The sequence below is a fragment of the Antechinus flavipes genome, chromosome 5 (genome assembly GCF_016432865.1).
Source record: "Antechinus flavipes isolate AdamAnt ecotype Samford, QLD, Australia chromosome 5, AdamAnt_v2, whole genome shotgun sequence".
In the NCBI taxonomy this organism is placed as follows: Eukaryota; Metazoa; Chordata; class Mammalia; order Dasyuromorphia; family Dasyuridae; genus Antechinus; species Antechinus flavipes.
In genome coordinates this window covers 103,125,562-103,152,131 of record NC_067402.1, presented here as the reverse complement: position 1 = coordinate 103,152,131, position 26,570 = coordinate 103,125,562, and the positions used below count along the sequence as shown (strand labels likewise).

The 26,570-nt window shown below is 36.6% G+C and overlaps 1 protein-coding gene and 1 long non-coding RNA gene across 2 annotated transcripts in view; one reads left to right on the top strand and one right to left on the bottom strand.

Moving 5' to 3' along the window:
- The window catches only part of TBXAS1 (thromboxane A synthase 1), a 228,077-nt gene that overhangs the window by 20,331 nt on the left and 181,176 nt on the right, over positions 1 to 26,570 (top strand). The gene's annotated exons all lie outside the window — the stretch shown is intronic.
- Positions 5,146 to 26,570, bottom strand: part of LOC127539365 (uncharacterized) — a 63,350-nt gene continuing 41,925 nt past the window's right edge. Inside the window, exons 2-3 of the long non-coding RNA XR_007947910.1 lie at positions 21,465 to 21,556; positions 5,146 to 5,866 (exon numbers count right to left, since the gene is read on the bottom strand). This is a non-coding gene — a long non-coding RNA (uncharacterized LOC127539365). The remainder of the gene's footprint in view (positions 5,867 to 21,464; positions 21,557 to 26,570) is intronic.

Genomic DNA, 26,570 nt, shown 5'->3' with positions numbered 1-26,570 from the left:
AGGGGAGGGGAAAGATAAGAGTGTATATATGTAGATGTATATATTGATATATCAAGCTACATGCAGATAAAACAGGGAATAATTAAAAGAGGGAAAGAAGTAGAATTAAGAGGAATTAGGGAACACTTTCTATAGAAGGTAGGATTTTAGTTTGAACTTAAAGGAAGTCTGAGAGGTCAATAGTTGGAATGAAGGAAGGATTCGAGGCATGGAAGATGGTCAGAGAACACCCAAAGCTGGATGGAGTGTCTTGTATTTATGGCCAGTGATAGTGGATCAGAGAGAACAGCTGGGGAATGAGGTGTAAGAAGACGGGAAAAATAGAAGAGGGAGAGTTTTGAGTGGCTTTGAATGCTAAACAAAGCATCTTATGTTTGCTCATGAGACAAGAGAAGCCCCTGGAGTTTATCGAGGAGGGGGATGACACGCTCAGACCTGTAGTCTAGGAAAACCAATTTGATTGTTGGATGAAGGATGAATTGGAGTGGGGAGAGACTTGAGGCAGGCAAATCCCTCAGCAGCTATTTCACTAGTCCTGGCTTGAGGTGATGAGGACCTCATATATTTAAGGTACTATGGGAACTTTTAGCAACTTTAGTAAACATTAGCTCTTCTAGGGGTGGCTCTCCTACATACACACATACATACAATAGTGGAAAGCTTTGTGTAAGTGGTGGATCTTGAACTGAATTTGGCAGGAAAATCAGGATCTGTGTAGGCAAGGAGGAAACGGGTAAGGGAGTTTATTTCAGGTGGGGGACATAGCATGAGCAAAGGCAACATCCCGGCACTAGAACATTTGATTTAACAAAACATTAAGAGTGTGAGTAATGGACACATTTTAGAACTACATTTGAAAGGCAGTAGATACATTTGGGTACCCTAGAGCATCAGGGTTGCATGCTGTTTCCTTTTTGTGTCTTTGGATAAGAGCACTTTGGTTTAATAACACACTGATGAGCTGCAGCTAAAATTGAGGCTGCTTATGAAAACTAGGCCTGCTGCTTCCTCAAGGACCATTTTCACAGAATATTATTCTCTCTCTCTCTCTCTCTCTCTCTCTCTCTCTCTCTCTCTCTCTCTCTCTCTCTCTCTCTCTCTCTCTCTCTTCCTCCTCCTCTCTCTTTCTCCCCCCCATCTCTGTGTGTCTCTCCCCCCCTCTCTTTCTCTCTGTCTCTCTCTTTGTCTCTTTCTCTCTGTCTCTCTCTTCCTCACTCCTCTCTTCTCCTCTGTCTCTGTCTCTCTCCCCCTCCCCTTTCTCTCCCTCTGTCTCTATGTCTCTGTCTGTCTGCCTATCTTCCCTCACTCTGTTGGTCTCTCTCTCTCTCTGTGTTTTTCTCTTTCCTGTTCTATGCAACACTCTTCTCTCTCTCCTTACTCTATTGATTTGCCCAAATGAGCAAATGAGGAGCGACTATGAAATTATGTGGGGTTTTTTTAAGTAACATACCAGAACTTATATATCCAAATGAGTATCGTCCTTTTAAAGTAGTCACCTTGGGAAGCTATTTGCTTATTTCAAGGAAGCTCAAAATGTTTTTTTTTTTTTTTTTTGGAATTGCTCTTTTGAAATTTGCTCTTTACAAATTATATCCATTTAAAAATATATATATCATTAGTGATGTCAAATCTTTGTTCTTTGAGGATAAATTTAGCAAATAGCCAAAAAATAATTTTAAATCACATGAACACGTCTGATTATCAAGGTGGAAAGTGCTATTTTAGGTCCAAAAATGAAGTGTGACAACAAAAGAGTAGAACTGGTTTTCTTGTGTGATTAGTAAACAGTCTCTGAAGGAGATTCCAAAAGAAGTGTTCTGGAAATATCATGAATAATGGCAGAATCTCTGGAATATGTGCTTAGTTTCCAAAGATCAGAGAGTCATAAGGTTTAATAGAAAGAACATTAGTTATGGAGTTGGGACTTCTGAGTTTGAAGGTCAGCCCTGACATTTACTGGATGTATTAAAATGCGCAAATCACTTAAGCCTCAGTTTTCTCTTCTGTAAAGTGGGGCTAATGCTTTCCTCAGTGCAGTTGTAAATTTTTTTTTTGGTAAACCTTCAAATTGTGAATTGTTATACAGTTGTCACTTACTTATGTATGTTAGGATTTTTTTTTTTCCATTTTAAGAATACATTGCAGTGCTTTACAACCCCATCTCATCTTGCCAAGCAAGACGATCTAGTGTTCTGACCACATCTCGTGTTTGAGCAGAGAAGAAAATCTTGTTCCTTCTTGAACAAAGCCAATCAGCAGCCTCACACTCATACCTCATCAAACTGCTCTCAGTGTGTGTGCAACACAGGTTCCTTGGGAGGATGGTGGCTCTCTCAGAGATAGAGCAATTGGTTTATTGCTTTTTTTTTTTTTTTGGGAACACCATAATAACAAGCAAAGTATAATAGCCTGCCATTTGTCACTGAGAGTAAATGCTCTGAGACTGCAACCTCAGAACTATTCATGAGACATGTCTCTGCTTGCAGCGGCGGCGTTGGATTCGGGCAGGGGGATGAGCACTTGGGGAGAGAAGGGATGGGTGGCAGATGCACACACTGTGGTTTCACTGCTGTTTCAATTATTAAGCACGTCCTTGCTCCTAGTGGGCTAGAAATCTGCTAAGTCGCAGAATTTGACTATGACTGTCAGCTCTCTATTGCTGGTGAGAATCATTGGCTGAATATGGGGTTTCCCTGGGGCCATCTGGTACCTCAGTTGGCTTCCAACTCCTCAGCAGTCCCTGGTGCTATGCCAGTTCTGCAAAATGGCTGCAGAGCCAAGGTACATACCCTGGTGTGTGTGCTCTGCGAGGACAGCCACCAGCACACAACCAGCGTGGCAGGGCCAGAAATGGGCCGGCCCTTTCTGAGTAAAGGCATCTGGACAACTGTTGGCATCAGAGAGAGCCTCAAAAATAGTGCCAGTCTGTAAATCGGGGGAACTAGCAGAAACCAAATGGCACACACAGCGGGCGGAGGCTTGGCCGTCCAGACGATGGCATTGGACCCCCAAACCACTCCCCCTGTCCCACCTGGTCTAATACATGCCCGCTGCCTGGAATTCTGATCCGCTCTATTTATCTAAGCCCTTTCCTTCAAGGAAGGAACCTGAGAACTCTTGGTAAATATTAGCTCTTCTAGGGATTGAACTCTGCACTAAATGCCTCAGTCTCAAATAACCTCTCCCACTGTGAAATCTCTCTAACTCAGGGTCTACAGCCCTGGTTATGTGCTTCCATTCAACCCAATAAATATTTATTAAGTATTGTTGTTTGAGAAAGGCCTGAGTTCAAACCATGGAAGCACCAAAATAATGAGATCCACAATGATAACAAAATAAATAAAGATCAAATGGGGGAGCTCATATTTTCAGTCACAAGGGGAAGTCTGGGCAAAAATCTCTGGAAAATGGCAGCCTATATGGGAACCTTCCAACATCACTGGCTCTCGGTGGAGGCTTCCAGGAGCAGGTTAGGGAAGCTCCTTATATTCAGACTGCCCTTAGGCATGCAACCTAGAGAGACACATAATTACGTCCCATTAGTAGTAGGTTCTGAAGGTGAGGATTCTCTTGCTGGGCCGGGTGTTTTAAACAGCATCACTATTTAGTCCAGCAGGTGTTGCATATAAGGAATTTTGCTGGTTTGGGGAAAGAGATTCTGTGTTTACTCTGTCTCTTCCCTGTCTCCCACAAGCATCTCTTATGAGCCGAGCTCTGTCCTAGACACTGGGGGAGATATATAATATTTATATGAGATATGGTCCTTGCCTTTATGAAGTTTATACTATGATAAGGATTAAATGAACAATGAGGAAAATAACAATAATGCAAATGTATAATCAATGTCTTAGGTACAAAGAAACAATCATTTGAAAATTCCAAAAGGAGAATGATCTTTGCAGACAGAGTAATTAAAAGTTGTATCTGGGTTGGGCTATTAAAAAAAAAAAAAAAAAGGCTAGACTTCCAAGACAGGAGAGAGGAAATCCAGATATAGGGTATTTTGTGATCAAAGACACAATGGTAGATCAATGAAGAACACACAAAGAGGACACAAAATCACCGAGGATGATTAAAACATAAGGCACATGGAAGGCAGTAATATAAGATAATACTAGAAAGGGAGAGTGATAACAGGTTGGAAAGGACCTTGAATTCTGGACAAAGGAACTTGAACTTGAGCCAATAGTTTTGTGCAAGAGAGTGACATGACAAGGCAATGGACAAGGAAGATGTATAAATATGGTCTGGGGAGACTGACTCTCTTCCCCATCTCTCTTTGTCTCTGTCTTTCTGTCGGACTCTCTAACTCTGTCTCCCTTTAGCTCTTTACCTTTCCAGGGAAAGGAAAGAGTTCTATTTCCTCATCTCTTCTCTGGGGCCAAGATCAATCATTACAACTATCAAGTCTTCAGCTTTTACTGTTCTTTTCATTTACAGTCTTGTCGTCTCGGTGCCTATTGTTTTTTTGGTTCTGTTTACTTCACTCTGGCACCACCAACTTTTGAGGAAGCCAAGTTGGCTTTTCGCAATCACTGCTTCCCTTTCTCAAGCTCATAAATCATCCCTTTAATAACCTGTTCTAGAATTTGACCACTTTCCATCAGCAACTCTATTTGGCTTCTAATCCACAGAAGAGCGTGCCCTCCCCCTACTCCCCCCTGGAGAAACAAGCAGATCATCCCCATGATGAATTAAATCAGATCTGAATATTTTCTTAATTTTTTCAGTTGCCTCTCTTTTCTGATTGGAAGCTGAAGAGAGGGGGACCAAATTCCTCCTGAAGCCTTTCATTGTAGAGAACTCACAACTTTCCAGGCAATTCCATCTCAGGGGTCCTCAAACTACGGCCTGCGGGCCAGATGCAGCAGCTGAGGATGTTTATCCCCCTCACCCAGGCTATGAAGTTTCTTTATTTAAAGACCCACAAAACAAAGTTTTTGTTTTTACTATAGTCCGGTCCTCCAACAGTCTGAGGGACAGTGAACTGGCCCCCTATTTAAAAAGTTTGAGGACCCCTGGGGCTATGGAACAATACTCTCCTCAGGCTGCTCAACTTCTGGTGCCCCACTCTCCATCCCACTTTTAGTTTTCTTTTGAGAGTTGCCTTCTTCCATTCAATTATAAGCTCTTTGAGGGCTGGGTTTGTATTTTTTTTTCATTTGTAGCACAGTGGTCAATGCTTAATGAGTATTTATTGAATTGAATTAACCAGGAATCTGAGTAAAATGTATAGCTTGCAAACACCATTTCTTCTCTTATTTGAAAACTAAGGCAACATTTGTCTATTTTAAGCTTATCACCCTTTTACTCTCCAAGATATTTCAAAAGTTCAGTAATCACCTTCCCAGTTTTTTTTTCAGTTTTCAGGGATACAGTTTGTCTAAGCCTGATGACTTGTTCTCACTAAGAACAGGAAGTATCACCTCCTTTTTTTTTTTTATTAAAGCTTTTTATTTTCAATACATATGCATGGATAATTCTTCAACATTAACCCTTGCAAAACCTTGTGTTCCAATTTTCCCCCTTTCCCCCCATCCTCTCTCCTAGATGGCAAGTAATCCAATATATGTTAGACATGGTAGAAGTATATGTTAACTCCAATATATGCATGCATGTTTACACAATTATTTTACTGCACAAGAAAAATCAAATCAAACCAGAAAAAAATGAGAAAGAAAATAAAATGCAAGCAAACAACAACAAAAAGAATGAAAATGTATGTTGTGAACCACTCAGTTCCCACAGTCCTCTCTCTGGATGTAGATGGCTCGCTTCATCACAAGATCATTGGAACTGTACCACCTCCTTCTTTCTACTTTTTGTGAACCACTTTTCTGCCTTTCTAAGTCTGAAGGTGTTTCTCCTTAGTAGAAAAAAAAAGAGAAGCAAAATCAGAGAAGAGCTATTCTGATGAGGTCTTGAGTTAGGTGGGGTAGCAGAGAAAACCTGAAAATAAAATTATAATATTCCCTAAGCAAGCAGGGAAGGGTACTGATGGGATCAGCTCAGCCATACAGTCTCACTCTGGTGCAGTCTCTGGAGGACCCACCTTACTACATTTAATCAGAAAGCCAAATTGTGATGTCAAATCCTGGAGGTTAAATTTTCCCTATAAATCTGCCCAGAACCTACACCATCTTTGCTGAATCCCTTTTAGGGTTAACTAGCCTTGGCTTTCTGTCTCATGGTATCTTTCTTCTTATTCTCTCTCCCTCTGCCCACTATGGGGTTTTTCTCCTTGTTATAGCTAACTAACTCTTTCAGAATGCTAAACTCCTTTATGGATTTAGCTTGTTAGTCAATGGTGTTCTCCCACCTCATAGCATATTCCCTTTCTTCTGGTTAATTGTGAGTTCCACTAGGAATCTTGTCTTTTCCCTTGTTAATAGTTAAAACCCCTTTCCTTGCTAACTATATGCTCTCCCAAATCTATTTTACGTGTACCACTCTTAGTGCCTGTTTAACCTCTTCATTTTGTCTGTCACTTCTTTTTGTAAATAAAGGTACATTTTGGCAAAGAGAACGCCACTGTGAATTCTTCAAACGGGCCTTGTACCTTTGTATTTTGTATGTGCTTTGTATTTTCAACTACGAATTGCTACCCTGACTTTATCAGTTCTATTTTCTCTCTCACATCTCTTATTATCATCCTAGACATATCAAAGAGTGGCTCTGTTCCTTCTTTGTTCTTAATTTTCACAAATATTTCTAAAACAACAATAGCCAGCATTTCTGTAGCACTTCCAAATTTGCAAAGTGACTTATATTTTATTTAATCCTTACAACAATCTTAGGAGATAGGTGCTATTACAATCCCTATTTTACTAAGATCAGGACATGGAAACAGACAGAATTTAAATGACTCAGAATCACCTAGCAAGTAAATATTTTGAGACAGGATTTAAACTTGGTCTTATGTACTTGTTGCTATCTACCCTTGGTTGTTCCTAGCATTCATTATCAGGCTCAGCTTTTTCTGAGTTTTAGCACCTTGATACCATTCTTATAGATCCGTGCCTCTCTTCTGTATTCCTCATCAGCTGCTTCTATCTTTTATACATTTTTAAAAATCAAAATTTATCAGTGCGTTCTCTATTCATCTGCATTGTCTTTAGATAGTGCCCTATTTTCTTCCCCATTATTTGTATAACTGTAATTAGAATTTCATTTTTGAGCGCTTCCCATCCTCCTCAGGTTGACTTTTTCTATAAAATGTCAGGCTATGGGGCCCTGCTTCCCTGCTTTACATTTCTTTGAACTTTTAAATCTAGTTTCCCAAAATCTATGGTGATATTTAAGATTATACCTGTCTTTTCTTCTATTGTGAATTCTAAGACAGAATGGCCATTTCCTCCCAAAGTTCCCATCATTTCTACTTCAGTGACCAGTTCTATCTTTTTGGTCAGAATCAGGTCCAGAATAGCAGTTCATCTAATTGCTTCCTCCATTTTTATAAGAATGAAATTGCCAGCAAAGGAAGTCAACCATTTATCATTTGCTCTGTTTTTGGCAGAAAGCAAGCTGCAGTAAATGACCAGAGAGTTGAAATCCCCCATTACTATTATAATGCTTGGTTTATAATCTATTTCCTGATCATCTCATCTATTTCCTCCTTTTGTCTTGGGTGTATTATGGTATATACCTATAACAATAATCCATCTGTTTCTTCAATGACTCAATCAATAAACATTCTCTGAGCACCTACCATGTACCAGGCACTCTGCTGAGTTGGGGGTGCCAGTACAAAGGATGAAGCTATCCTATCTTGCAAGCTTACATTCTAATGGAGAAGATGGCAAGGGTATGTATGTGTGTTTGTGTGTGTGTGTGTGTGTGTGTGTGTGTATATTATCCCAAAAGTGCAGTTAAAGCTTAGAATTATACTAAAACTTTAGAAACACCCTGTATAAATATATACAGAATAAATATAAATAGAACAAATACAAATTTATTAAATACTTCTGCATTGTGTTGTTCTACTCCGGTTCTTGAATTTCTTCACATGAATACATTTTCTAAGTATATATGGAGATTCTACCTTCCCTTAAATTTATTCAGTTCCTTTGGAATAAAATACAATTTCCATTATTTCAAACATATGAAGGACAAATAATGGAGAGCCTATGTATTCTTTTGTTTTTTCACTCAATGTCGAGAAAAAAATTTTTTTAAAAGAGAAAAGATCTTGGCAGGCTGAGGAGATGAACTTTGGCAGATTTATGGAAAGCCAAGATGGATGAGAATTGTGCTGGATGGTCTGTTAGGGAAGGGTTGCAATCTTCATGATAATTCACATTGATGAGCTCATAGATTCACTGGAGTATTGATATATTTCATAACCATGCTCTAGTCATTGGAAGCATCTTACTAATGATATCAATGAAGTTAAATTTCCTTTTCAGATCTCTAGTTCATCTTTGCCCCTACTTTGTGAATGTGTATATAGACATCTGAGACAAAGTTTCTTTTGTTGACTCTTCTTTTGAATTTTGTCTTCAATGCATTATTGATCTTTAATAGAGTTCTTCTACTATGGTATATGGCTTGGAATAGATATCTATATATCTATAATATATATTTATATGTGTGTATATATAAATATGCTTGTATACATATCTATGTATTTATCTATCAAAATATAGGGAGAGACAACAAGAGAGACAGAGTGAAATAAAGCGAGAGAAAAAGAGGGAGAAGGATAAGGAAGAGGAAGAGCAAAAAAAAAAAGAAGTAGAGAGAGAGAGAATATTTTCTTCTTTTTCCTTCCTATTTAGAGCATGGCATAAAGAATAAAACACTAAAAATTGGAGTCAGGAAAACCTGGGTTCAAATCTACTTCAATTACTTGCTACTTGTGTGAACTGGGCAAGGTACTTAACTGCTCATATACAAAGTAAAGGGACTGAATTTGATGGTCTTTAACCATCAAAGGTCTCTTTAAGGTCTCTTCCAGTATTAAATCTCTGATCTGCTGATACTATATCAAGTTAAAATATTGATCACGGAAATCTCTAGGTAAATATGGGCTTACTGGTACTAATTATGTGTATTCCAGTCTTGGCCAATAGTCCCCATTCTTATATTTCAAGCTGTGGTTCAGAAATTTTTATTCTCAGACATTTTCTTAACCGGCTATTTATTTCTGGAGCCCTTGCTTTTAATCAGCAGCAGTGATGAAAATGTCTCATCCCTCTAATGTCTTCAGGATTTTTATTTAAAACTTCTTAATTCTTAGCAATGTTTTATAGTTTTCCTTTTAGTGATAATACTTGTCCACATGTAAATCACAAAAAGTGGGTAGGTTTGAAGCTTCTAGTTATGTTGGAAGGCACTCCCCATAATAATATGAAGTAAGTACAGGTTGACAACCAGGAATTTGTTGTTAAAAGGAATTTTCTAACCTTACATCAAATAAAATAAAGACTTGGAATGGGGATGTTGATTCTCCATTAAAGTTTTCATTATTGTTGTTCCTTTGATCTCAAAGAGGACCAATGACATTATGAGGATGATGTCTTGACTTGTGTGTAAATTAAGTGAGACAGAGCTGTGAAAAGTCAGCAGTCTTACACTCTCCTCCAGAATCATTGATGTCCAGTGGCAGAGCAAAAATCAAGTCAACTAATGATGATCCAGGATACAGTGGGTGGCCTTGAACTTTCTAAATTAAGGTCTTTCACAGTCTCAGTTTGTTTGAGGCAACACCCATTCAATGATTGAGGGGTAGTTAAGAATTGAGACAAAAGATGATCCAATTTACCATTACAAAAATATCATTGAGGTGAGGGGGAAATTCTCAGAATTTCTGGCCAAAACAGAAAATTAGTTCAATGACAGGTTAAAGTTCCTGAGGGACATTAGCTGACTGGCTGTTTTACTGTTCCAAAAGAGCTTGAATCCTGAAAAAACTTATGAGCTAAAAAATATGAGACAGAAGCTATGGTTCTCTTTTTGGGAGAAGTGAGACTTTTCATGAATGCCATAATGCATATCTTATTCTGTGCTTCAACTTGACAAAAAACTTAGGAGGATCCTGGAGAAATTTTAAACTGACTTTTTAATTAGCTCACCCAAACTGAAAAAGTTTTGGACTATAACAAGGCTTTCCCATTCAAATATCATCCCTGTGTTTCTTTCAAAGGTAGTTTTAAGTCAGAAGCACTATACTGGCAATTAATATTGTACCACACTCAAGTTCACTTTAGGGGTAGATCCAACCAGATTTCATATCAAGACTTAGAAACTTTCCCTAAATCTTCATTAAGATCATCAGATTTCCCAGTAAGTACTGTACTATATTCTATTTGCTCACTGAAGCAAGGACAAGGATCTTTCTAGTTGTCTAAAGGAAGCTAGGAGGTTCAGTAGATAGAATGTGGGAATTGGGATCAGAAAGGCCTGAGTTCCAATTTTGCCTCAAATACTTACTTTGTGACCCTAGATAAGACATTCGACCTCTTGAAGTCTCAGTTTTCCTCATCTATGAATGGAGATAAAAATAGCACCTACATTCCAAGGTTACTGAGAAAATTAAATGTAAATATGTAAAAAGCTTTGCAAACCTTAAAACTTCATATAAATGCTAGCGAGCTATTATTGCTTCTCTCTTCTTTCAAAAGGCTGGTGACAATTATTGTATCCTATTTTTAAATAAAATAAATGATAAAAAATAAAAATTTCTAATTTCTAATTTTTCTAAATGATAGTAAATAAAAATTTCCCTTGGTTCAAATTTTTAAATACAAGGGTTTGGCTAGAAGCAGCTTCTATAGCTCTTTCTTTCTCTATGTCTGTCTTTGTCTCTCTCTTTCTCCCCTTCTCCTTCTCTATTTCCCTCTCTCCTCTCCTGACCTGTGTACACACCCACACCCACACACACCCCTATTATTTATGACTTTAGTATTTCTGCATATACCCCCTTGAGACAGGTCTTGTAACAAAGAAAAATACTTAAGCAAAACCAAATAACACAACCATATCTCTTTTATGTCAGGCTTCTTTTCATTGAAGGAGAGGTTTAAACTAAAGACTGGAACCAAAACCCAGGGTCTAATAAAAGATTACAGCCAAAGTGGACAAATCTTTTCTAGGTCCAATTGGTCCTAGGGATTTAGTCTCAATCAGTAATTTGTCCTCATTCACTCTAAATAAAGTAAAACTACTTTAATGTGAATAGCTCCAACTGTAAATTTGAATTTGTAGAAGACCTATGGTTTTACCCTGTTCCTTCACTCGCTGAAGTGAGTTTAAAGGAGTCATTTTTGTTCCTTTAGTGGAATAGCAGATAGCTGGTTGAATTCTTCCTTTATATAGGGTATATCTTTTCACACTATAATTTTGGCTCATAGACTTCTAACTAAACTATTTTCAGTTCGTGAATTCTTAACAAGTTAATTTCTTATTTTAGTTGCATTGTATACAACATTCCTCACCCTTAGTCCCCAACTTTTCCACCTAAAGGAGAGATGCTTACTTAGGCTATCAGGATCTCCAATATTGCTCGCCCTCATTACTTAACATTTAGCTTTCTTTACTGTTCATTCGAGTTACTTTCTGCTGCATTAATTCAAATGCTATAAATATTTTCGTATTCAGGGGGACTGTTTAAACTTTTTTTCTGTTTTTTTTGTTTGTTTGTTTTACTTTCATTAGGGCATATATTCATTGGTGGGATTTCTAGGAGAAGGGTACAAACAGTTAATGACTTCCTTCACATAATTTCAATTTGTTTTCCAGAATTATTTGACCAATTAGTGACCTCACCGATGGCATATTAGTGTGTGTATATTTTCTCACCCCTCCAATCCACACCATTGTTAATTTATGCCTTTTATTGTCTTGACCAATTTGCTGGTTATGAGATGAAACTTGACAAGTTTTCATTTGCATTTCTCTTTTTCTTTTTAATTTGAAAGAATCTTTCAAATGGTTGCTAATAATTTGCAATTCTATTTTTTAAAAAGGTTTTATAAAGCCTCCTGTTATAGTGGATAGGGAGCTGGCATCAGAGCTAAGATCAGGGTTAAAGTCTCACTTTTGACACATTCTGGCTATGTACCAGGTGGTATGCAGAAGCAAGCTCCACCAACTCGTATGGAGAACTGATTGTTAAATTTGCAGTGTGAGCATTTACACCTCAGATTTGGCAAATGTTACAAATCAGGACTTGATTATTTTGTTGATTTCTAGACTTAAGAAAGTGGTGAAGAAAATGTTAGTAATGCAAATGATACTTTAAAATGTGTGGTGAATACATGAGTTATTTTGGGTTTTGGGTTTTTTGAGAATCATTTGTTAAATATTTACCAGCACATCCTTTTGTGTGATCCTGGACAATTTGCCTAATTTTTCAGGGCTCAAGTAAGTCTCTAAGACTCTAAAGCTTCATAGCAGGTACTGAACTGCATTAGCAGAGGAAATTTCCTTACCCAAGAGTTCCCTATAATGTATCCCAATATTAATCGATGCTTTCTCTTTTAACAGTACAGTCATTCTTCCTCCCTTATCTCAACCAATTCAGAATTGGATCTTCCCTTGTATCAGAGAAAAAATTCAGCAAAAATAACTGATCCCATAACGACATCCCACCATGTATATAATATACTTCCCTAGAAATCAGTCTCCAACTCTGTTGAGAGGAGGAATATAAGAATTATCATTTGTTTGTCAATGTCTCCTTTTAGAGATTTTTTTCATTTACATTATCATGACCTTAGGTAATCTTTTTCTGGTTCTGCTTAGTGAACTCTTTATCATAAAAAGACTTCCATGTTTTTCTGAATTATTCAAATTCACCATTTCTGAGTATACACTAATATTCTCTTATGTGCATATACCACTTTTTGTTTGTTTTTTAGAATTCTTCAATCAATCAATGAGCACTCACTTTGTCTCCTGGTCTTCACTATCACAAAAGTGCTGCTATACATATTCTTATCCATCCATCCAGCTAAATTTCATCTATCTACCCATTTGTCCATCTGTGTCTTCCTATTTCTACCTCTTTCTACCTTCCTATTTTTGCCTCTGTCTATACATCTATATATCTGTATATGTATCTATATGTACGTGTGTATGTATCTACTTATCCTTTCTCTCTCGTATCTCTGTCTCTATGTATCTATATATGTATCTATCTCTGTGTATCTATGTGTGTATGCATCCATCCATCCATCTATTTATCTAGCTATCAAACTGTCATCTATCTACCTGTCTGACACAGTGAAGGGAGCACTGGAATCAGGAAAACTCATCCTCCTGAGTTCAAATTAGCCTCAATTATATATTAGCTGTGTGGGCAAGTCACTAAACTCTGTTTTCCTCATCTGTAAAATGAATTAGAGAAGGAAATGGCAAACTGCTCCAGAATCTTCGCTACAAAAACTGTAAATGAGATCAAATAGAGTAAGGCATGACTAAAACAACTGAACTTCCTATTATATCCAGGCTAAAAGTTCAGTGGCTCCTAAGGGATCCAATTCCACTGCTGAGCAGCATGGGAACTTTTATTTTCCTGCTGTTTCTCACTTGATCCGGTTCTCTCATCCATAAGGTGTCTGATGGTACCCCCCCTTAATTCTAAAGGCTCACCATATTAGTGCAGGAATTTACTGCAGCTCAGAACTCTCAAGCTCCAAAGGTCTCAACTTCCTCTATAGCAGAGATATGGAAGTGTGCAGTTTTATCTAGTGAATATTTTTATACGTGATAAAAATAGTTTTCTTACCACAGCTCTTTGTTCATATCCTCTGTTCTTTTGATCTTCTGAAGATCAATGAGGTCTCCCCCTCCAATAGCACCACTAGGAGAGGCAGGCAACAACATACATGTTTAGTTTTACTAAAAGTATGAGTCACTCTCCATCACTTTTTCTATTAGTTCCAAGACAGATGCCAAAATTCGGCCCCTTTTCTTTGGCCACTCCATGACTGTTTACATTTAAAACTGTCCTTTTATTACACTCACTTTCACCTGAATCACTCTCCAGGTGCCTTTTGTCTATTGATGGCCTTTTACTGAAGTGAGTGGATATTTCCTGCCCGCTGGTCTCTAGTGATGGATTAGGCTCATCTGATGAGATTAAATCTGTTCTTTTTAGAATGTACCCTGATGTTACCACAGAGAGTCTTATGAGTACTGTAATGGGCTCTGTCATGGTAGAGAGCCCTGTCAGTACAATAGTTAGCTCTGGAATCACAATAACATCTTGTACTTGTGCATCAGATTCAAAAGATATGGACATCATAGCAAATTCAGGTCCTGGTGGAAACTGTGGGACTGTGACACTAGGCTATGAGGTTAATCCTGGCAGCTCTGGGGAATAACAACAGGACAATCACAGAAGTCTCTGGGATCTGCAAAATGAGGGGATTGAAATAAATGGCCTCAGAAGTTCCTTCAAGCTGCAAATCTGTGAGCCTATGATTTAAGTCTTAAATGCAGTGAATAGATATGGCAAAAAGGTCTAATCTTTAATGCTGAATATCTCTCCAATTATTTAAATATTTATTCATCTCTGTAGGAAGTTTTACAGGTGTATTTATGTCATTAACCACCCTTCATGTGTCTTGGTGGGTTTAATCCCCAGGTATTTGGTGTGTTTTTTGTTATTTGAAATGAGATTTTTCTTTCTATCTCCCCCTCCTGGGTTTTGTTATTAATATACAGAAAGGTTGATAATTTCCATGCATTTATTTTATAGTTTACTACTCTACTGAAACTATTCATTATCTCAATTAAATTTTCATTGATTTTGAGGGGGTACTCTGAGTAAATCATTTCTATCATCTGCCTCTTCTTTGTGCTATGTTCATTCCCTAACCTTCATTTTCTAAGCTTATTATTATAGCTAGTATCTCTAACACTATGTCAAATAATAATGGAGACTGTGAGCATCTTTGTATTATACATGAAAGGTTCCAATATTTTTGTGCTACAAATAATGTTAGCTATTAGTTTTGGATAAATATACATTTTTTTATTAAAGCTTTTTATTTACAAAACATATGCATGGGTAATTTTTCAACATTGACCCTTGCAAAACCTTGTGTTCCAAATTTTCTGCTCCTTCCCCCCTCTCCCTCCCTAGATGGTAGGTAACCCAATACATGTTAAATATGTTAAAATTAAATATATCTTTTAACACATTAAGGAAATTATCTTTTTATTCCTATGGGCTTTGGGATTTTAAATATACATAAATGCTGTATTTTATTCAAGACTTTCTGTACTAATTGATATAATCGTATAATTTGTATATTTTTGTTTTTGATATCACTTTTTATTCATGTAGTTTTCCTTATACTGACCCAAACTTGCATTTTTGGTATTAATTCAATCTGAAAAAATATTTGAATATATTGCTATAGAATATTTGCAAATATCTGATGATTTTGCATCAGTATTAAGTAGTAATATTGATCTACAGTTTTCTCTCTCCATGGTTTTTATACCAACCATACTCATTTCATAGGAGTTTGATAAAGTAGCTTAGTTTTGTAAGTAATTTATATAACATAGGAGATAGGTGGTTTTTAAATGTTTGAAATTTATAAATCCATCTGGACTACAGGTATTTTTTTGGTGGGAATACATTTATGGTTTGTTCAATTTCTCTCTCTAAAATTAGTTCATATATGGTCTCTATTTTTTGTTTTATTAATCTGAACATCTTATATACATAGATTTTGTAAATATTTATCCATTTCATTAAAATTTTATCGACATATGATTAGGTAAGATACTTTCTGATAATTTTCTTTATTTCCTTATATTCACTGTGACTTTTCCCATCTCATTTTTAATTTTGCAAATTTATCTCATCTCTCAAATCAGATTAGCTAAAATTTATCTACTTTATTGATTTGGTAAAGAATAGCTTTATTTAGCATTTTATACTCTTTTTTAATTTTTAAATTTTACCCTTATACTTCTTTGGGAGTTATTAATTTCTTGATTTTCTAGATTTTAAAAATTACATGTTAAATATATCGGTGTTATCTCCTTTTCTTTTGTTAATATGTGTTCAAAAATATAGTTTGTGTCTCATAAATCACAGCTCTAGAGCTTGAAAAGACCTCAAAAGCCATGTAGTCCAACTCCCTCATTTTAAAGAGGAAATTAGACCAGAGAATTTTTCAAGGTAACACTGTAGTGACAGAGTCAGAATTTGAACTGTTTCTTTGACTCAAGAGGCAAGGCTTTTTTCACTCTATGATACTTGTGACTGTTAGATAGAGTGATTTAGGCTGGTATAACTCTAAGTTGATTGAGACTCCAATTCATTGTGTCTCCTTGATAGATTCACATATCCTCATAGATTAATTTTCACAAGATTGGAGGTGATTTTCATGGCTCTAGTTATATGGAACAGGACTGTTCTTTGAAGTGAGACTATAAAAGGGCCAGACATATCTGCCAGGCACAATCAAGCAAAGGTCTAGAGATGCCAGAGCTCCAAAAACAGGTCTGGGTCTTAAGAGAAGTGAATTTTCTTACCTATTTTTATTCTTTTATTAGGACTTCCCACCATTTGGAGATGTCTTTTGGTCCATTATAATCACTCTTCTTTTTTTGTTCAGTCATGTCCGACTTTTCATGACTTCATTTGGGGTTTTCTTGGCAGAGATACTGAAGTGGTTTGCCATGTCCTTCTCCAGCTCATTTTACAGATAAGGAAATTGAGGCAAACAAGGTTAAGTGACTTCCCCAGGATCATTCAGCTAGTAAAATTAATCTGATGTTAGGTTTGAACTCAGAAAAAGGAGTCTTCCTGACTCCAGGCACATTATTCTAAAGAATTCACCCTTTTTTTTCATCTAGGATTCTAGTTATGGTTATTGCAAAACTATTCTTTTTTATTTTCTAGAGTTTGGGTAATTTTTATCCAGTAATATGTTTTTCATTAGATTAGTAGAGGATTTTTTTTTTGGTTGTTTTGGTTCATTTCCTTATTCTTTTTACTGATTTGTTTTTTTTCTTGTGGTGACTTCTTTGTGAGTACTTTGTAAATTTGGGAGGGGGTCTTTCTCAGGTCTTGTCAATTTATTTGGTTTATTTCTTGCTATTTTGAGGTAATAGAGGAAGCTGGATATATCTAAGTCTCTTTTGCTATCTTGCCAGAAGTCACTTGAGTTGTTTTTTTTTTTTTTAAATATAAGGATGTAGTACATTTTCCATTCGTTTTGGAATTAAGAACTGAGGGGTCTTCTTGGACCCAAATATCATCCTTTTATTCTTCAATAATGTTCCCTTGGAAAGTATTATCAATAGATTCAACAAACTTCAAGAAAAAAGAATATAGTAAATTTAGAGATTTACAGAAGAAATTATACTTCTAGGATTTTGAAAAGAGAACCTAAATCCAGGGCACTGTGTGTGTGTGTGTGTGTGTTTTGGAGTTCTGGGAGGAGGAGATGGTCTAATGACTTTGAGAGCTGGGACTTCCTGGGTTCAGAGGATAGTGATAACTTCCTAGATTCAGGGAGAAAACCTTGGCAATAGTTCCTCAATTCAGAGACCCACTTAGGGCTGGTTTCTGAGAATTCAGTTGGAAATGGTCCCCAAGGGTCAGAGAAAGCAATTAGAACTGATCCTAGTAGTTTAAGGAAATTGGCTAAAGCAGAGTTCAGTGTTCCTGTGAAATAAAAAACTGTTTCTGGGTCTTGGGTTTAACAAAAAGAAACTATTCAATGAGGAAGAAAAGGAAGGAGTGTCTAAAGAGATGCAAATATATAGGAAACTCATTTCTTGATATAGATATTTTAAAAGTATACTTAGAACATAAATGAAGGGGAAATGACTGAGTGGATTTAAAAAAAAAAACATTAACAGAGTTTTAAAGAATAATGTCAAAAGTACTGAAGCTCAGACTAAACTACTGCTAGTAATGAATGCAAAGAATAGTGAAAAATACTTTAAAAACTATATTCAGGGTAAGAAGGTTAGGGAATGGTGGAAAGGGGGAGGAGTAGATTAGGATAAAAAGAGAACAACTTCAGACAAGGTAGAGAATTAGGTGGCCAGACAAATATAAAAGCTACCTATAGGTCAACAACAAGGAGATTTCAGAAGGAATCAAAGGAATTTCTTCTTGTGGACTGGCTTCTGCTTGCTTCATTTTACTTGGCATGGCATGAATATGCTGATTGCCAATTAAAGATAGCCCTGTAGAACCATTTGAAGGGGAAGTGATCAGTGTATATACTAAATGAACTAAGCCTAATTGAAGACAGTGAAAGTCACCATCTTACAATGGAAAGGATAAGAGCTCCAAAGTCAGAGAATCTAGGGTTCCAATCCCATTTATGGCAATGTCTATATAACTTTTAGCAAGTCATTTAACTCTTTTGGAGATAAATTGTAAATGGATACTTGACTTAGACATATAGATTAATATCATAAAAATATTGGAGAAGCAAAAAAATCACCTGCCATCTATAAATAGGGAAAGAGTTCATGACCAAATAATAGGTAGAGATGATCATAGAAAGTAAAATGGACAGTTTTTATTACATAAAATTTCAAAGTTACAAATAAAACTAATGCAGTTAAAATTAGAAGAGAAATAGGTAAATTGAAAAATAAAATCTTTGTATCAAGTTTCTCTGATAAAGGACTCACTTAATAAGATACAGAATGAACTCATTCAAATTTATAAGAATAAGAGCCATTCCTCCATTAATAAATGGTCAAAGGATATGAATAGGCACTTTTCTTTTTTTTCTTTTCTTTTCTTTTTTTCTTTTTTTTCTTTTTTGTCTATCTATCTAGGTGTTTCCCTCTCTCTCTTTTTTTTTAATTTTAAAATTTTTTATTTAATAATTACTTTATATTGACACTCGTTTCTGTTCCGATTTTTTTTCCCCTCCCTCCCTCCACCCCCTCCCTAGATGGCAAGCAGTCCTTTATATGTTGGATATGTTGCAGTATATCCTAGATACAATATATGTTTGCAGAACCGAACAGTTCTCTTGTTGCATAGGGAGAATTGGATTCAGAAGGTATAAATAACCCGGGAAGAAAAACAAAAATGCAGATAGTTCACATTCGTTTCCCAGTGTTCTTTCTTTGGGTGTAGCTGCTTTTGTCCGTCATTTATCAATTAAAACTCAGGTCTCTTTATCAAAGAAATCCACTTCCATCAAAATATGTCCTCATACAATATCGTTGTCGAAATGTATAATGATCTCCTGGTTCTGCTCATTTCACTTAACATCAGTTCATGTAAGTCTCGCCAGTCCTCTCTGTATTCATCCTGCTGGTCATTTCTTACAGAACAATAATATTCCATAACATTCATATACCACAATTTACCCAGCCATTCTCCAATTGATGGGCATCCATTCATTTTCCAGTTTCTGGCCACGAATAGGCACTTTTCAGAGGAACAATTCCAAGCTTCCAATAGCCATGTGAAAAAATGCTCTAAATAACTACTAATTAGAAAAATGAAAAATTTAAAACTCTGAAGTTCCATTTCATACCCATCAGACTGGTAAAGTGAATAAAAAAAAAGAAAAGAAAATGACAAATTCTAGAGGGACTATGAGAAAATAGGTACATTAATGTACAGTTGGTCAAGTTATAAACTGATCCAACCATTCTGGAATATAATTTGGAACAATGGAGAAAGCTATTATTACACCATGACCTTTGACCCAGAAATACCATTACTAGTTCTAATCCCCCAGAGAAAGAGGAAAAAGACCCCTATAGGCAAAAATATTTATAGCAACACTTTTTTTTCCAGTGAGAAAGAATTAGAAGCTGACAGAATATTCATCAACCGGGGAATGAATGAACAATTATAGTATATGAATGGGATAGAATATTGCTGTGTTGAAAAAATATAAAAGGGGATGATTTCAGTTTTATTATTTACTCATTTTCAGTCATGTCTGACTCTGACTTCATTTAGTGTTTGCTTGGTGGAGATGCTGAAGTGGTTTGCCATTTCCTTCTCTCGCTCATTTTACAGATGAGGAAACTGAGGCAAACCATATTAAGTGATATGCCCTGGGTCACACAACTAGTAAGGTTGGATTTTAACTCAGGAAGATGAATCTTGCTGACTCTACATCCAAGATACTATCCTTTAAACACCTAACTGCCTGATTTCAGAGAAAGATGGAAAGACTTATATGAATTGATATAGATTAAAGTGAGCAAAACCAGGAGACCAATTTATATAGTAACAACAATATTGTGAAAACAATCAGTTTTGAAATATTTAGGAACTCTGATCAACACAATGATCATGATTCTTAAGGTGAAACAAGTTACTCACCTCCTGATAGAAGGGTGAGGGATTCAATAAATTGAAAATTTTTTTTGGACATAGTCAATTTAGAACTTTGTTTGCTTGACCATTATAATAAGGGTAAGCATTCATTAAGTCCCTGCTGTGTACTGCATGTTTACAAATCTTATCTCATTTGATTCTCCTTGTAGTTGTTGAGTTACTTTCGCCTTCAAAACTTCCTCTTGGGCAACCCTTGACTTAAAATATTTCTTCATAAGCATTCAGTGTCTTCTTCTACTTACTCATATTTCTAAACCCAGTTCCTATTTTGGGGATTTGTGCCAGGACTAGGTTATGCATTCTTGAATGGGGAGATCCAATCTTATCTGGTCCTGACTTCTGGGTGCTAATTTCTATTTGTTTTCATGAGTTTGGGAATAGAGTTCTATCGGGTCCTAATCTTCCTTTAACAGCTCTACAGTCCCTGAGTCAAGGCTCTGTCATGTGCCTCCTCCCAGCCCCTGCAGTATCTCTATCAAGTCTTTGCTTCTTTTGTGATCTTGGGACTTCTCCCTCTTGGGCGCTGTCCTTTTCTTGGTTCTGATTATTAGGAGAAATATAACTGCACATGGTTGATCATTGCTGGACTGCTGATATGGGAAAAGCTGTAGCCAGGGCAAGTTTGTGTTTTCATTTTCCCATACAGGGTGAGTTTTGTTATCACTATAAACAGGTGTGCTTATTATGCCTGCAAACAGATGTGCTCAATCATCATTCCATCTCTTTTTACTTGTACCATAAATCCTGGGCTGTAGGGGGAGGGTTTGGGACCATGTGTCTATACATACAAACTGGTTTTAAACTACCTCCCCTTTCCCACCCCCACCTCCCTATGCTAGTTCAAGTTGGCCAAATAACCAATTGTTTTGAAAACAACCCATTAATTATTAAGTAGTTGGTGGAATAAATCCAGCTGCTTTCAGTATCTGTAAACAACTCTCCTGTGGCCTGTGCTTTCACAGTTGGAGTTTAACCCTCTGGACATTTACACACTTTTGTTTAGCTATCAGGGGCTAGGTAATCTCACAAATATAATGAGGTCCGGCACCAGCATAGGGTGCCACTAATAACATCTCCCCAATATGAGGCACTAGAAAACCCACCCCTTCTTCAAGAGCCATCCCTTTCATGAATCATAAAGCATTCAGATTATACTCACTTGTTAAGGTTTACAAAAGAGTTCTCGTGTGCATCTCATTTGTTCCTCACAACAACCCAGGCAGGTAGGCACTGTTACAGATTTTATTTTCCCTGTTTTATAGAGGAGAAAAATGAGCACTTAAGGGGCTTACCCATTATTACACAGATCATGTAAGCTAGAGATAGGAGGTGAAAGCAGATCACCTTGAAAGCAAGTCTAGAGCTTTAGCCACTGTCAGCCAAATCTTCCTTGGTTCTTCCTTGTGGTAGTATGTTCTGTCTTATCTGTGCCCGTAGCATTCACTTTGTGTAAGTTGTATTACATTTATTTGTGCACCCTTCCCAGATGACTATAAACTCTGTGAGGACAGATCTCTATTTCTTCTTTATATTTCTCCCCCCAACTCCATCCCATGTCTACAACAGTGGTGGTAGATTCTTATACATGGTAGGTCCTTAATAAATATTTAAAATATAAAAATAAATATTAAAAATTTAATAAAATATTTAAATTAAAAATAAAAAAAAATTTAAACCATTAAAAGAGTGGTTAAATTTGGGGCAATGAATCTAAGAACAGGTGTAGAGTGTAAACCTAGTCTCAGTCCTTTTTTTCCCCTTGGGGATGCTATTATATAGCCCATTATATAAAGTTGATCCCAGTCATGCTTCATTTCACTCCGGGGCCATCCTCCTTACAACTTCATTTCCACTCTATGGATACCTCCAGCTCTATCCCCACTTCCTATTCTGAAACCATAATCAAATCCATTTTTCCATCACTACTCAGGCAAAATTTGTCAACTCTCCTATCTATTTACCATGCTTGTAATTTTTTAAGCCAAAAATACCTTGCTATAGATTGTGAACTCTTAAAGGGCAGGAACTGACTTTTGCCTTTTTTGTATCTCTGGTACTTAGCATGGTGTCTGGCACACACTAGACATTTAAATGCTTACTGGTTGACTGACTGGTCTTTACATGTCATCCTCCTCTATTAGAATGTCTCTGCTTTTGTATTTATATCACCAACATCGAGCACCTTGCTTGACACAGAATAAAACCTTAATAAATGCATTCATTCATTTTTTCATTCAATCTCCAAAGTTGCCAAGTCATTTTTCCTAGGTATTTAAAAATATATTTGAATCAGACAGCTAATATAATTAAAAAACAAAACAATTCTACATTATGGTCCCTGATAGTGCTACTGCCTTCCTTGGCAATTCCTAATATATTTGAGTTTTCAAGTCTTCAGCTTCCTCCAAAGTAATTTTACCTTCACCCTGCAAAGATCCAGCTCAACTCCTAATAGTAATGATTACCTCACAGCTAATGTTCATCAGTGAGCTACAAATTAGTTAGTTTATTATGCCTGTTTTGATGCTTCTGTTCTCAACCTAATGGCTTTCCTATTAACTTCTTCTCACTAGGGAATCATATTGATTTTTTTTTTTAAATTAGCCTTGGAGACAAAAGAGTAAACACACAAACAATTTATCATTTTGCTAGGCTCAGCAACCATCATTTGATATTCCAACAGCTCCTGATGCAGACAGCAGACCTCTGAAATAAACAAAATTCAGAACAGTTGGGTCAGCCCAGGCACAATTTCCTAATCTGCTGAGTGCTGTTGACGGCAAGCTGATGAGCTTTTGCCTAGATAATTAGAAATAACACTAGGATCCCAAATCTTCCCGTTCTAGAGCAAAACTGTCAAGAGTGGGACTAAATCAAATAGCAAACATAGATTAGGTCTCTATAGTTTCGGGGGACTGATTGCAAGGCAATGAGATTCAAATGGTTTAATTCTTCTGTAATTTAAAGAGAGAAGTAAGATTCCTCTGTAGCACCAACTGGTCATGGTCTGGGTGGGCTTTGTGTCTAACCTGTGGCCTTAGTAGTGTAGATGAGTCAGCAGAAGTCCCAGAGTTCCTGGTACATGTGTATAATGTGGGGGGAGTATGGATGGGGAGGAGGGGATAAAATAAAAGCAGCTGTGATAAAATCCCCAAACTCTGGGGAGACAAAAAGAAGATTCAATTTCCCAGGGCTCTCTGCATCTTAACTCTTGATCTAGTACTGAACTCTTGGTTTTACTCTATTCCTGCTATTATTGATCTACTTGACCTAGCCCTCCAATTTCAGTGTTCTGAAGAAACCCCATTGCTGACTCAATCCTGACCTCAAATACCAATTCTACTTCCGTCTCAGTTCTTAGAAAGGACAGTCTTTTTCCTGCCCCCATGTTTTCCTAATCACTTGCACTGGGGTGCCCTGGCAAAGCACAATACTAAGAACAAAGACACCACATTTTTGAAGGAGGTAACTGCAAAAAATACACCACTTTGGGATTGAAGTTTTGTCTCATGACAGAATATCACAGGAAGGTTTCAGTCTTCACTGCGATCAGCATTGTACTAGGCTGAGATATATCTTTGTAGGGGGGTTTCTAAGAAAAGATATTGGAGTTATTTGTCATTTCCTTCTCCAAATTATTATATATATGAGAAACTGAGGCAAACAGGGTGAAGCAACTGACCCAAGATTACAGATCTAGAAAGTGTCTGAGGCCAGACTTAAACTCCAGGCCTGGCATTCTATCCACTGTGTCAGCTAGCTATCAAGATAGTAAGACAAAGATGAAGCAGTCTTTGCATCTCAGCAGCTTAAAATCTGCATTTTACCTGCCTTATAACATCATTACCTCCATGCCATAGAGAGAAATTTTCTAACATTAAAAATATGTATTTATAAAATGAAATATAATTTATAAAATGAAAATAATTTATGGAATGAAAAGTGAAAATAAAATTTATAAAATGAAAAAGCAGATTCCTTAGCTAGATAACTTACTTAGACAAGGGTAATTTGAATAGACCATATATATTCAGAACCAGGTCTTCTTCTTCTTCTTCTTCTTCTTCTTCTTCTTCTTCTTCTTCTTCTTCTTCTTCTTCTTCTTCTTCTTCTTCTTCTTCTTCTTCTTCTTCTTCTTCTTCTTCTTCTTCTTCTTCTTTTCTTCTTCTTCTTCTTCTTCTTCTTCTTCTTCTTCTTCTTTTCTTCTTCTTCTTCTTCTTCTTCTTCTCTTCTTCTTCTTCTTCTTCTTCTTCTTCTTCTTCTTCTTCTTTTCTTCTTCTTTTCTTCTTTTCTTCTTCTTTTTCTTCTTCTTTTCTTTTCTTCTTCTTCTTCTTCTTCTTCTTCTTCTTCTTCTTCTTTTCTTCTTCTTCTTCTTTTCTTCTTCTTCTTCTTCTTTTCTCTTCTTCTTCTTCTTTTCTTCTTTTCTTCTTCTTTTCTTCTTTTTCTTCTTCTTCTTTTTTCTTCTTCTTTTCTTCTTTTCTTCTTCTTCTTCTTTTCTTCTTCTTCTTCTCTTCTTCCTCTTCTTCTTCTTTTCTTCTTCTCTTCTTCTTCTTCTTCTTCTTCTTTTTCTTCTTCTTCTTCTTTTCTTCTTCTCTTCTTCTTCTTTTCTTCTTTTCTTCTTCTCTTCTTCTCTTCTTCTTCTTTTCTTCTCTTCTTCTCTTCTTCTTCTCTTCTTTTCTTCTTCTCTTCTTCTCTTCTTCTTCTTCTTCTTCTTCTTCTTCTTTTCTTCTTCTTCTTCTTTTCTTCTTTTCTTCTTCTTTTCTTCTCTTCTTTCTTCTTCTTCTTTTCTTCTTCTTTTCTTCTTTTCTTCTTCTTCTTTTCTTCTTCTTTTCTTCTTCTTTTCTTCTCTTCTTCTTCTTCTTCTTCTTCTTCTTCTTTTTCTTCTTCTCTTCTTCTTCTTCTTCTTTTCTTCTTCTTCTTCTTTTCTTCTTCTTCTTTTCTTCTTCTTCTTTTCTTCTTTTCTTCTTTTTTTCTTCTTCTCTTCTTCTTCTTCTTCTTCTTCTTCTTCTTCTTCTTCTTCTTCTTTTTCTCCTCCCTTTTTATTACATTAAGGTCTAGAAGCCTTAAAGAAAAGACCTGAGCTGGTGTTTCAACTTGCTTTTTTTTTAATTTGATTTTTTAAAAATTCTAGATTTAAGAAATATCAAAGTAAATAATCATCTCCATATAAATATAGAAGGAGACATGTATTTTTGGACAAGATCAGTAAGGGAATGTGTTTTGTTTGACTATGCATATTTGTTACAAGGGTTTTTGCTTACTTTTTTTCAGTCAGCTTTTAAAGAGTATACCATTTGGTGCCAAAAATGGTGGTTCTTTCTCTAAAAGTCAAGTTTCCCATAATCCTAGTTGCCTGTCATCTTGGATGTAGACCCCATCACTGAGATTATAGGCATTATAGGCAATTCCCTATTATTGTTATTATATATTATATATGATTATATAATATTTATATATTATATATAATTATAGACAATTATAGGTATCCCGTACAATGCCTCAGCAATGTTAAAACTTCATGGGATGTGCCATGGAGTCAGGAGGATCTCTATTCAAATCTGACTTCAGACACTTAATATTTCCTAGCTGTGAGACCCTGGGTAAGTCAGTAACCCTAATAGTCTCAGCAAAAAAAAAAAAAAAAAAAAAGTAATTAATGGAATTCCGTGGAAGCTTGGGGAATACCCTACCTATCACACTCAAAGTAATGTGTGTGGAAGTAAAATGGGAGTCAGTGAGGGCAATAGTGGGGTTTGTTGTAGCTGTGGCCTTTGCATGTAGAACCATGGAATATTAGGATGTCAGAAGAATGGGTGCCAGTGCTAGGTGGATTCTGGTGCACTGCCCTGAACCCTGAAACGGAATGCCCTCTGGGTCCCATGCAGAGATAGCAGCATTCTGAGAAATGCCCATGGTAAGCTGGCGGAGCGCAGAGCCCTCAGGAAATGTGCCCTGGGGGAAGAGGGAACATTAAGCAGACCCACAGCACAGTTGAGTGATTCAGCAGGAGAATGTGTGAGAGGAGGTCTGTGTACCATTAGTTTAAAAGCCCAAAGGCACCTCCCAACGACTGGAGCATAACAAATTGGTGCAGGCTCTTGGCCACTGTTCCAAACCCCTTTTCTTGACCCGCCTTATTTCCTGTCTTGCTTATTTACTGCTCTGGCCCTTGACTCTGATTTTTATTTCTGCATCCGGATCCGGCTGTTGCCCAGCTCCCTGATCCCAGTTGCTATGTAACATAGACACGACCTGTTACTTCTAG